The sequence below is a fragment of the Opisthorchis viverrini genome (genome assembly GCF_000715545.1).
Source record: "Opisthorchis viverrini unplaced genomic scaffold opera_v5_542, whole genome shotgun sequence".
NCBI classification, from domain to species: domain Eukaryota; kingdom Metazoa; phylum Platyhelminthes; class Trematoda; order Opisthorchiida; family Opisthorchiidae; genus Opisthorchis; species Opisthorchis viverrini.
Window position 1 is genome coordinate 59834 of NW_008752207.1, and position 10525 is coordinate 70358.

Consider the following 10525-nt stretch of genomic DNA (forward strand, 5'->3'; position numbering starts at 1 on the left):
TCCCAAGACCTCGTCTTTTGCCTACACGTACAAACCACGACACACAAGGGTGACTCAACCGATATCGGCTATCTACCGTCTAATACGGTAGCAACAAGTCATGTGCTGATACTCACACACACGTAAACGTTCCTACAAATAGGATACCAGCACAGCAACACACACAACTCAACGGAGCTTCGCACGTCACCCAGCTCGGAGCAGAGCCGCTTGGGACTTACGGCGTTTCACTCACGGAATTTCAGGAACACGTGTGGCTGCTACAACAGCAAAGAAAACACGATACCTACATCCGGACTCACAATAGGATTTACCAACCTGAATCCGCAATACGATAAGTCCCCTTGTTCGCATATACACTTATTGTAATAATTTTTACTCAACAAGCTGATTTTGTTAGTGCTCCCCGTTCTCTCGTTCGTATAACTACTTTTCCGGTTCTAGTAGAGCAATAACATATTCCAAACTCCGAACTTAATGTATTTTTTATGATGCATCGGAGACCACATATAGTGTGGTGGCATATGCCCGCCTCATGGGTGACACTGACGTTTCTTACTGTTCGCTTGTCTTCCCGAAGTCGCGAGTAGCCCCCTCAAGTCCGTTTCGATGCCAAGGTTGGAGTTAACAGCTGTGTTTGGCAGTCCGGGTAGCAGATTTGATTGGAGCAAGTGCAAAAGACCACTTCCAACGTGCTGTGTTTTGGACGGACTCTATGATTGTTCTGTACTACATCCCCAACGTATCTTCCAGATTTTCTACCTTTGTTGCAAATCGCCTAACAGTCATTCGTGATATGTCATCACCCACTCAATGGAGGCACGTGTCATCGGAGTACAATCCAGCTGACATTGCCTCTCGAGGGACATATAACCCCGGTCCACTGCGTAGATGGTTAACGGGACCCAGATTTTTACTTGAACTAGAGAGTAACTGGCTTCCACAGCCTTGATTGACGCAGCCCGATGGTGCCGAACTGAAGAGCCTTGTAGCACAGGTTAACCGACGGGAGGAAATGATGTCATGTGCCCATTAATGTCTTGGTCCTCCTGTTGGATGAAGCTACCGAAGGTCGTGGCTTTGGGTTACAGGCAATATCTGTTGTTGAAGATGGGCAGAGCGAAGAAAGAGGCTTTACCTGCCGGTGTTATCAGAGTATCTGATCTCCACCAAGCACGCAGCTGTTTGATAAAGATGGTGCAATCTACTCACTTCGCACGAGAGCTGCATCAGGTTAACGCTCCTTTACTGGATGCAAAGCGTTCCCGCAATTGGAATCAAAATGGCGGCTTACAAAATTTGTCACTTCTTTTGATTGATGACATTTTGTGCGTGGGGAGCAGACTTAGTTTCTCGAACTACAGCCAGTCCGTAAAACATCCAACTCTTCTTCCAAACCGGCATCCTGTTGCTGCCTTAATCATACGTCACGTTCATGAAGTAGAAGGGCACTGTGGAGTAGGTGGGGAGCAGAGTTTCTCGAACTACAGCCAGTCCGTAAAACATCCAACTCTTCTTCCAAACCGGCATCCTGTTGCTGCCTTAATCATACGTACGTCTTGGTACGAACTTGTTGGCGCACTGAGGGAATTTCGGGATGATATAAAGCTCAGGAGCCTGCGCAAAATATCAGACCGACTTTTGACTATGGGTATACAGTGGCACTTTAATCCACCAGCAGCTAGCCATCGTGGCGGTGTGTGGGAGCGTATAATCAGGTCGGTACGAGGTATACTTTTATGTATATGTGGGGAACAGTGTTTGACCGATGAACAACTGAACACGCTTCTCATACAGGCCGAATGGATTCTCAATAACAGGCCTATAGTCCCGCTATCATCAGACAGCAACGATTTGGAGCCGCTTACTCCAAACAGTTTGTTGCTGATGCAGTGCTGTCCTGCGGTACCCGGTCGCGACGGCTTGGCTTCGCGATACCATGCCGGTTGGAAACAGGTCAATTATCTTGCTGGCGTATTCTGGCGTCGTTGGATAAGGGAATATCTGCCAACGTTGCAGATGCGTACCAAGTGGCTCAGAGCAACTCAAGAATTGAAACGAGGGGACTTAGTTCTGGTTTCTGGTGAGGACCTGCCTCGTGAGAAATGGCCTCTAGGGGTAGTAGATAGTTGTGAGGCGAGCCCTGATGGCTTAGTAAGAACCCTGCATGTTAGAACGGCGGGCGGCGTTCTTAAGAGAGATATTAGAAAGGTGTGTTTACTGGAGGGACGCGAATAGGCTTGTACACCATCGAAGTCGGCACTTGTGGCAGGAGTGGACTCGGACCATTCGTGTCGGTGGCTGATGGGGTACCTTGGAATGGAGCTGAGCGTAGGTAGAAGGCAAGAAACGGGGCGCCCGCTGAATCAACGTGGAGAATTTGGCGGGCGGTGTATCGTCCATTATGTCGACAATGAAATTCCTCACGTTTATTCTGTCTCATTTGTTACCCCGCCCCACTTCTGTGTTTAGTGTGTACGTATCAACGGACGCTTGTTTGTCCTTACCACTTCATCCATTTGGCCTTGAGGTCATCCGGCCATTTGTATCTGACTTTGCACGTGTGACTGTCGCACGTTGGAGCCTGTTTGCTCCCTTGCTTTGTACTTTTGAAGTCCAAGCGGACTGTTTGTTTTGGACGCGTATCTACTGTCGAGGTTTGTATAATTCGTGAATTTCTGTTACCCTAATAGTACCGCATAGAAACCCAGCTCCGAATTTGTTTTGCCTACCCGGAAGTTCTGGTATTACGCGTCACTCGAAGATACCGTTCGTCCGTTACATAGATTCTGAATACTTTTCCAATTTCTTCTGAAATGTGTAGGCTAAATTTGCGCACCATATTTTGGGATGAAACTAGACGTTGTTCTCACGGATATCTCTACTTTCTGTCAGCCCTCAATGACTGATCCCATCGGGCACTCTCAGTGCCACAGACACCAGTTTGTGGCGCGGTAGTTTCACCTGGCGTTTACATGCTTCCTTTGGGCATAGAATGATACTTATTGTGTCATTAGACCAAGCACTCCAAATGGAGTATCATCATCGTTCATGTCCCGTCTGCGGATATGTTGGTTCCCTGCCCTTACTCCTCAGGACAGTAGAGAGTATTGGCTTGTTTCGTAGACTCCTCGCAATTCACTCACTGACGACTGGTATCTCGCATAGTTCCTTCTGGCATAGTCCCGTGCCGTGCTATCCTCGCAAACAAGCATACGTTTAGTTCTTTTAAGTTTTTGGTTTTTGGTCCAAGCCACGGAGCTCAATAATTGAACTAATCGTACCACGCACCCCGTTGCTCTCGTTATGTTTTCCACAACTACGGTGAATTTTCACGTGATAAGCGTGTCGGTTTTCATGTAACTGCGTCCTCGTTTTGCTGTTACCCGCCGCATTCAAGTTGTAACTACTCGATCATGCCTCGATCGCCATGTTTCCTAAAAGTTGGGAAATAAATCTTTTACTATTGTTATATCACAGTTGTTGGCAAATCACGCACTGCTACTTCACATCCTTCTCTCCGTGTCCTGGAACCCTTTGGATCATTAGCGGTTCTACAGAGGCTTTGCTTGGCTTCGGGTTCAACCAATGACAATTCATATCCCTGCAAAATCATTTAACGCTTGTCGAACCCCTCAAAACTCGCAGTTTTCAAGGGCTGGGGATACTCCACTGGATATACTGGGGCTGAGCAGCGGCACAATACTCCTAGCTGCAGAAGCTCTGCCAATGGAACAAAGCTTTCTACGCCTAAATGTTGCGTTTTGTTGAGCATGTGCTCAAACTCAAAACCATCCTAATCTTAGTTCATATTTTTTCAGCTCGCCAAATTTCACTGTCCACCAAAGCAATTATCCCTCTGGTTGAAATATTCTGGTGGAGTACTTTTACAGCAGCACTGGAACCCCGGGATCCCTAGATGGAGCTCAGAAGTTTAGAGGGTTTCCTGAGCTCAATTGCCTGTCCGTTTTCGTCCATCAGGGACACGCTGTAGCTTTCGAAAATTCTATTCCATTGTGCAAATAGTGGGCACCGGATATACTTTCTTCATTTCTCTGAATTTCAACAACGGAACCGTGTTACTCACTTCAACTTAGTGCGTTCTTGTCAAAGGTTTATTTTCCTCTGGACAAGGTTCGACTCCAATATCAAACGTAGGCAACAAAATTCTGATGGATTCGGTCTACTTTTCCAGAAATCTGGCATCTGCTAACCACCAATAGCGTTTTCTTCATGGAAATCCAAAGGCCCAATAAAAAAACAGTGAAAAGCTAATTTGCCTTCGCAGTTATAGTAAAGTTTTCGAAAACTTCCTTTGAGTTAAAATTCTCTGATACGTGCAACGGCTCAAAAATAAAAGAAACATTAAAACATATCATAAAAGGTCAAATGCGTTCCCAGGGTATTAGATGCACATGGACAGTAGCCAAATAAATGTAAACTGAATAGATGTTTTCGGTCAGACTGTCAAGTCGGTGGTAGGTCCGAGAGAAAACTTCCACAAAGATACAAAGGGGGCTGCTGACTCTGCTCCGAAACTTTTGTTATATGTGACATTCAGAAACAACGCACAAAAACTAAAGTCCTTGGCATTTCCACCCAAGTTCAAATACGGCGGCCCACACCGAAGTCAAGTCTAAATAAATAACCTTCAAATATTCTGATTGACATTGGTTGTGGCTCACCTTTGGCAAACCAATTTTCTATCAACTGGTGTCTTCTCCAGTTGAAGAAACCCATAACAAACAGCGGCCGTACACATGTCCAGTAGTGTCAAATGTGCCAAGGTTTGTAAAACTATTACGGTTGGGAGCAGGCTGTTGCTGGCCGTTGGTAATTATATTATATACTTAACTCGGTGAACTCAAAAAGCTGACTTTGACAACGCAGAGGCGGTATACACGAAATGGGTGACACGCACTCCCAACACCGGTGCACACGTATGCCCGCAAGTCCCCTCACGCAGTGCATTGGTTCTTAGACCAGTATTTGTATACAGAAAGCTAAAAACAGGTCGCTGGCGTCTATCTCTACCGCCGGGTTGAATTTTGTAGCGCCTACAAACTGCTCATCACCCTTGAATAGACGGTGGACTCGGTGCGTAAAGCTAGTGGGATTGCGTCGTTATAACTCGTGAACTCCTTGACTTGTTTCTAGTATCGATTGCTCATCAAATGCCAGCTTGACTTGGTTTTGCTACATTTCTAATTTGTATTTTCCTCCCATCGGATGAAACATGTGTTATTCATAGTTTCCCAACGCACACTCCTAGAAAAGTTAGCCGAATGGTGTCTCATTGCAGATTTAGTAGCAAGTGCGGGGACGGTAAGCTCATGTGGTAAGGCTGACAGAGCGAGTCATTTACATGAAGTAGCCACAAAGGCGCATAAAAATGAGCAGCGACTTTGGGCTTACGCCTCCGTTCCTGCCCAGCATCTAAGCGATTATACAACCTTGACCATGGCTGCGCACTATCCACCAAACGCAAGTAACTCACACACATACGGCCATATCCATTCCATTCAATCACTCACTGTAATTCCTCAAAATCTCCACCTGAATTTTAATGATCGTCTCTAAGATCCGGCACTGTCACACCTCCACAGCGGTCGAAAATTAAAAAAACTCCCGGATTTTGTTATTAAACACTGTACTGCATCTATTACCCCGGCGCTCCTTAGTAGCCAGGTTCCCAATTTTGGGTTCTCAACCTAGGTGCGTTACCTCATCATCTGACCCGAGGGTGTACAAGAAGCTGCTCAGCACCTCCAAATGACCCAAGAATGCCTTTGCTTTACACTGGTTCTGCTCTACATTAGTTAATTGGCGATTGGCAAATACCCTAGTTACCCCACCCGATTAACCAAATACGTCAGTCCATGGGGCACTACATGGACTCACGTGAACAGTTATGTAACTATCACTGTGAGAGCTCGTTAGTAGTTCAATATTTCTCTCCCGTTTCCCGACAGCGTTTTACATTATATCACAAGAGTACCTCAGTCCGACTGTACAAGTTCAATGTATAACGTGCTTGTGAGACGCGAACTGTCATTTATCCCCACCACAAATAACTCGGCCTCATCATCCCAGATTATGCCTTTCGTCGCTGTTTTAGTGTGGACGCTATGAAAGCATCACAGTACAGTAACTTTCCGAAGGCAGGTGTTCTCGATAAGTTTGGCGAACAGGAAACAAAATAAAAAGCTCATGAGCCGAAGCCAAATAAGCAAGTTTGTACATCACCAATAATTACACGTAAATCAGTTAGCTGGTGGTCAACGCAAACTACATTAGTAACCAAGCTTTTTAATTGTACGCGGCGTCGGCAACGGTTGTCAGTTTTGGTTCAAATAAGCTGGTTTATTCACTGAGATACTCGCAACTCCCGACTTCCTGCAAGGCGAATTACTCTCATAGCCATCAACGACTTTTCAGTATTAGTTCAGTTCAATCAGCCTCACAACTGGACTGATCGTACCTCAAGCCGCATTCCTTCAGTTTTGGGTTTCCAAAAGTAGGATAACTTATCACGTGACGAGCGTGTGTTCCTAGTTGTACCTTCCTCCATGTTCTGTAAACGACCGCCACGCTCAAGCTGCTTCAGCCCAACCGTGCCCCAATTGGCATGCTGCCTACAAGTTGAGAAACAGGCCTATTAATATAGTTATTTGCTTCCCGCAACTTACAGTTTCTTGTCACGTAATAAGCACGCCATCTGGGTCCTTCGCCCTTCTTTTATTGCTTTGTAGCCCGACATGTTCAAATTATAACTGTATAATCAAGCCTCCATTTGTATGCCGTTCATATGCCGGGAAATAGACATATTACAGTCATTACCGTCCGCTTATTGTGTATATACCGCATTTATACTTATAACGAAAACGAAACAACGGAACGCCGAAATTTTCCCAGCTGATAAGGCACATCAGTGGCTGCTCGCTGCCCTCAAGTCAAATGATTTCACCCAATTTCAATTAAATATTTTTTGCGGTGCACATTCCATTACTTGCACACTCGACCTAATTGCTTTTCGTGTTTCTTTCATTTTCGTCCATTAAAAATCTCTCAAGGGAATCCTCCTTATTTGCATCTCGCCCGAAGCAATGAAACGCATGTATTTCTGAAATTGAAGCTCGCCTTTACGCGAACGCTGATCGTTGTTTTTTATTTCGATATGTAGCCCCACATGCAAGGTATTATGGGTAGCAAAGGCAATCGATGTATATCTGAATAACGTCGGCGTGACTAACTTTTACATTCTTATCTTTCTGAGGTATGTTTGCTATTAATGGTAGAAATCATTTGAAGGATAATGTACAACCCGCACATTTTAAAGATAATGCAGCTCTGGCAAACGGTCTATTGACCACAACGCAGAGAGCTTGGAATCCGAACGGAATACCAGAGGAATGGGCCAGCATGGTGATCTCACTCTTGAGAAATAGCACAAATCTCATGCAAGTGCAGTGATGGCATCAGTTTGGTAGCTTGGTATACAAGTGCCACGGGTGTGCACAGATAGAGCGTTTTTTTCCTGGCAGAGCATCAAAGATACGTATGCTAAAAGGTAGTTTGTGTTTGTCCAGTCCAAAGTATTAATCTCCAACTAACTGAACTCAACCGGCAAGCCCAGCTGGGTGAGTTCTCAGCAGCGCCCGTGGACAAATAGTGTGTTTGAAGTAATTCTTTTGTTCAAGGAATGATTGACTGGACTAACGTCTTAACAAGGCTGTTACTGTTAGCACTAACACAAGAACACAGAAAAAGACCCGAGAACGGCAGTTGATCTAGTAACCGTATGGGTGTACGAGCCCTCGACCATGGAATGCGGTGACTTCAGGGATGCGTTTTAATACTTCAGGTGCCTTTTTCTCCCTAACATGGCTGCACCCAGGATACACTGCAAACTTCTCATGCTATGCATTCACACAATTGTGAGAGTTCCTATACAGTTCTACGTGGGATTCTCTGCAAGCATACCTTTCCAAATAAAGCGGTAGCTCTGGTTTCCTCCTCTATGTGGTAACGAACCAAGCCCTCTTTGCTCTCCAAGATCGTGGCGTCCAGGCAGATTTTAGTGAGCAACTTGTTGAAATGTAATGTGCAAATCACAGTGAGCTCGTCTTTATTAAAAAAGCGTAAAGCGTATGAATTGCTCAGTAAACCCAGCGAGATCGCGAATCCTTCAGCTCGTGCCCTTCGCCCACGAAGTGTAAAAGCATGCTGTTAGAAATGGACGCAGTGGACGTTTTTAAATATTCACGAAGTGCCAGTGGATATTGTGAACCACAAGATACGCTTCCGAAGATTAATGAGGTCAAACAGTGGAGTGACGGGGGTAATCAAACACGAGTATCAAATTCCGGAGTTGCACTTCCGAATTGGCGCCAATCGTGGTATTAATCGAACATCACCGTGCGTTGAGGGACGTGAGTACTGGGCTGCACCTTGAGCTGTCTTGCCGTAGAATTGCGAGATTAGGCTGCTTTCGGCTAGATGCGGGAAGCATCATTAACAAAGCGAGTACAGTGGTAAGTTGATTTAAGTAAGTTTAAAAAAGATAACCTGGGAAAAACCTCTGGTGTTGCAGAAGGTACGTACTTCATGAATCGCTTCCCCCGCTCCAATATTAAGCGGCCGAGCCTAGGTGTGGTTATAGCGTGTCGAGGAACGCACTGCCTTTACTACTCAGCTTGGAGTGCCGAATACCTAAACATAAAGCATTCTCTAACAGAAGGGGGAAATAAGGATTAAAAAAATTCTGGGTAACATTTGAGCCTTTTGCCTTCCAGCACATAATTTATATCACCTACTGCAGGGCTGACTGTAGAGACAAGCGGCCAACCGAAAACGGTTTCGTTTTAATGTTAGTTTTCAACCGGAGAACATGAGATTCAGCTCCGTGGGATATTTGGGATATCTGCCAGGAACCCCATTTCCTGGCTCTTTCTCCATCAACAGTAAGGAAACTCAAACAAACTGACTTGACTATGCCACAGCAGAGCTTCAGTATTTTTTGGTTGTGCCTGTTGATGGTGATCGCAGATTAAGAAGCTGTTGACGTACGCATTTACGTCAACCAGCTGCTAATTTATCATTCCAATACCATTATTGTTAACGGCTTGCCTGAGTCTGGGTTCTTTATTGTGGATTTTTTCGTTCAACAGTGACCTCTCTGGTCCCAAAAACTGATCCCTAATTCAAGTACACCCGTAATAGCAGGCAATTTAGTTGGCTTGGGCTAAGCTTGCCATAGATACGAGTGTTTGTCACGCAAGAACGGTTCTGGAGGAAGTCGTGTTGCACTGAGAATCTCAAATTGTTAGTACCGAGGTGGTTTGAGATGGTCCACTCCGGAAAGTTTTGCATCACAATTTGCCTGATATGCCAATGAAGCAAGTGGACCTGTGGCTGTCTGGCGATGATCGGTCAACAGGTTTGGCGTAATAATCGGCTACTTCCAAACGAAAAAGTTGCCATCGTGAAGCAACCGACGAAACAAAACGTAGAAGTGTTTCTACAATGTAAGCGACGCTTCTCGTGTGAAGCTTGGATAGACCTCGTCTTGCCCTAACGCGCTGAAGGAGTGCATCTTCTGCAAGGATTAAGGAATACTCTCATACGTGAAGATCATGTCGGTTAGAGGCCGCTCGTTGAAACGCTTAGATAGGATTAGGTCTGACAAGTTTGCTGGTGCAGAATACACACCAACATTGTGTTCTCAGTAGAATTCAGGTGCCACTGTTTTCTCACTTGTTGGTTCCTCGGCTCTGTTTCACAAATAGAAGGCCGTAGGTCCGTTTCCCGGGAGGCCCAATGTACTAAAGTGATACATTTTTCCGGACGAGTTCCAGCATCTCGGCTTTTTTCATTTGTTCCATTGGTAGGTGTCTGATTTACAGCGGTTCCATATCTTACCAGAAACTAACTCATTTGTGTCATCTGCGGTTATTTTTAAAGAGCATTTTGGACCTCGTTTGCAGAAGACGCAGAATCATTTCTGGTCACTTTTGGTCCGATTGACTGCGTGCTGGTTTCTTTTGAACAAAAACCTAGTAACCCTGTTGAATTATCTAAAAAGTAGCCCTATTTATCTCCTGCACGGAAGCTGTGCCAATTTAAGCTGGTCAAGGATGATACGCATTCCTAAAAGTCAATGCGGCAGAAATTTTGAATCAAGGTTCGATGTTCTTGGATTTGAAGCGGGCAAGGACCTAAGTATGCGTGTTCAATAAAATATACAATCAAAATATCAGATCAGAAATAACAAATGGCAATAAGAAATGGACAAGCGAATGCAACAGACTCACTAAATTGGGGGTCCAATGATCCCACTACACGAAATGTTGTGCAGTAATCGTATCCGGCGGCGAAGAATATATCCAGAGTAAGAAGGATGTTCTCCACTGATAGTTCGAGTGGTAGAAGTAAATTCCACGGTAGGAGTTTATCACAGCTGAAAATTGTCACAAGGAGTTATTGTGACGTTCAACAGTTCACACACAAACACAATAATCTAATC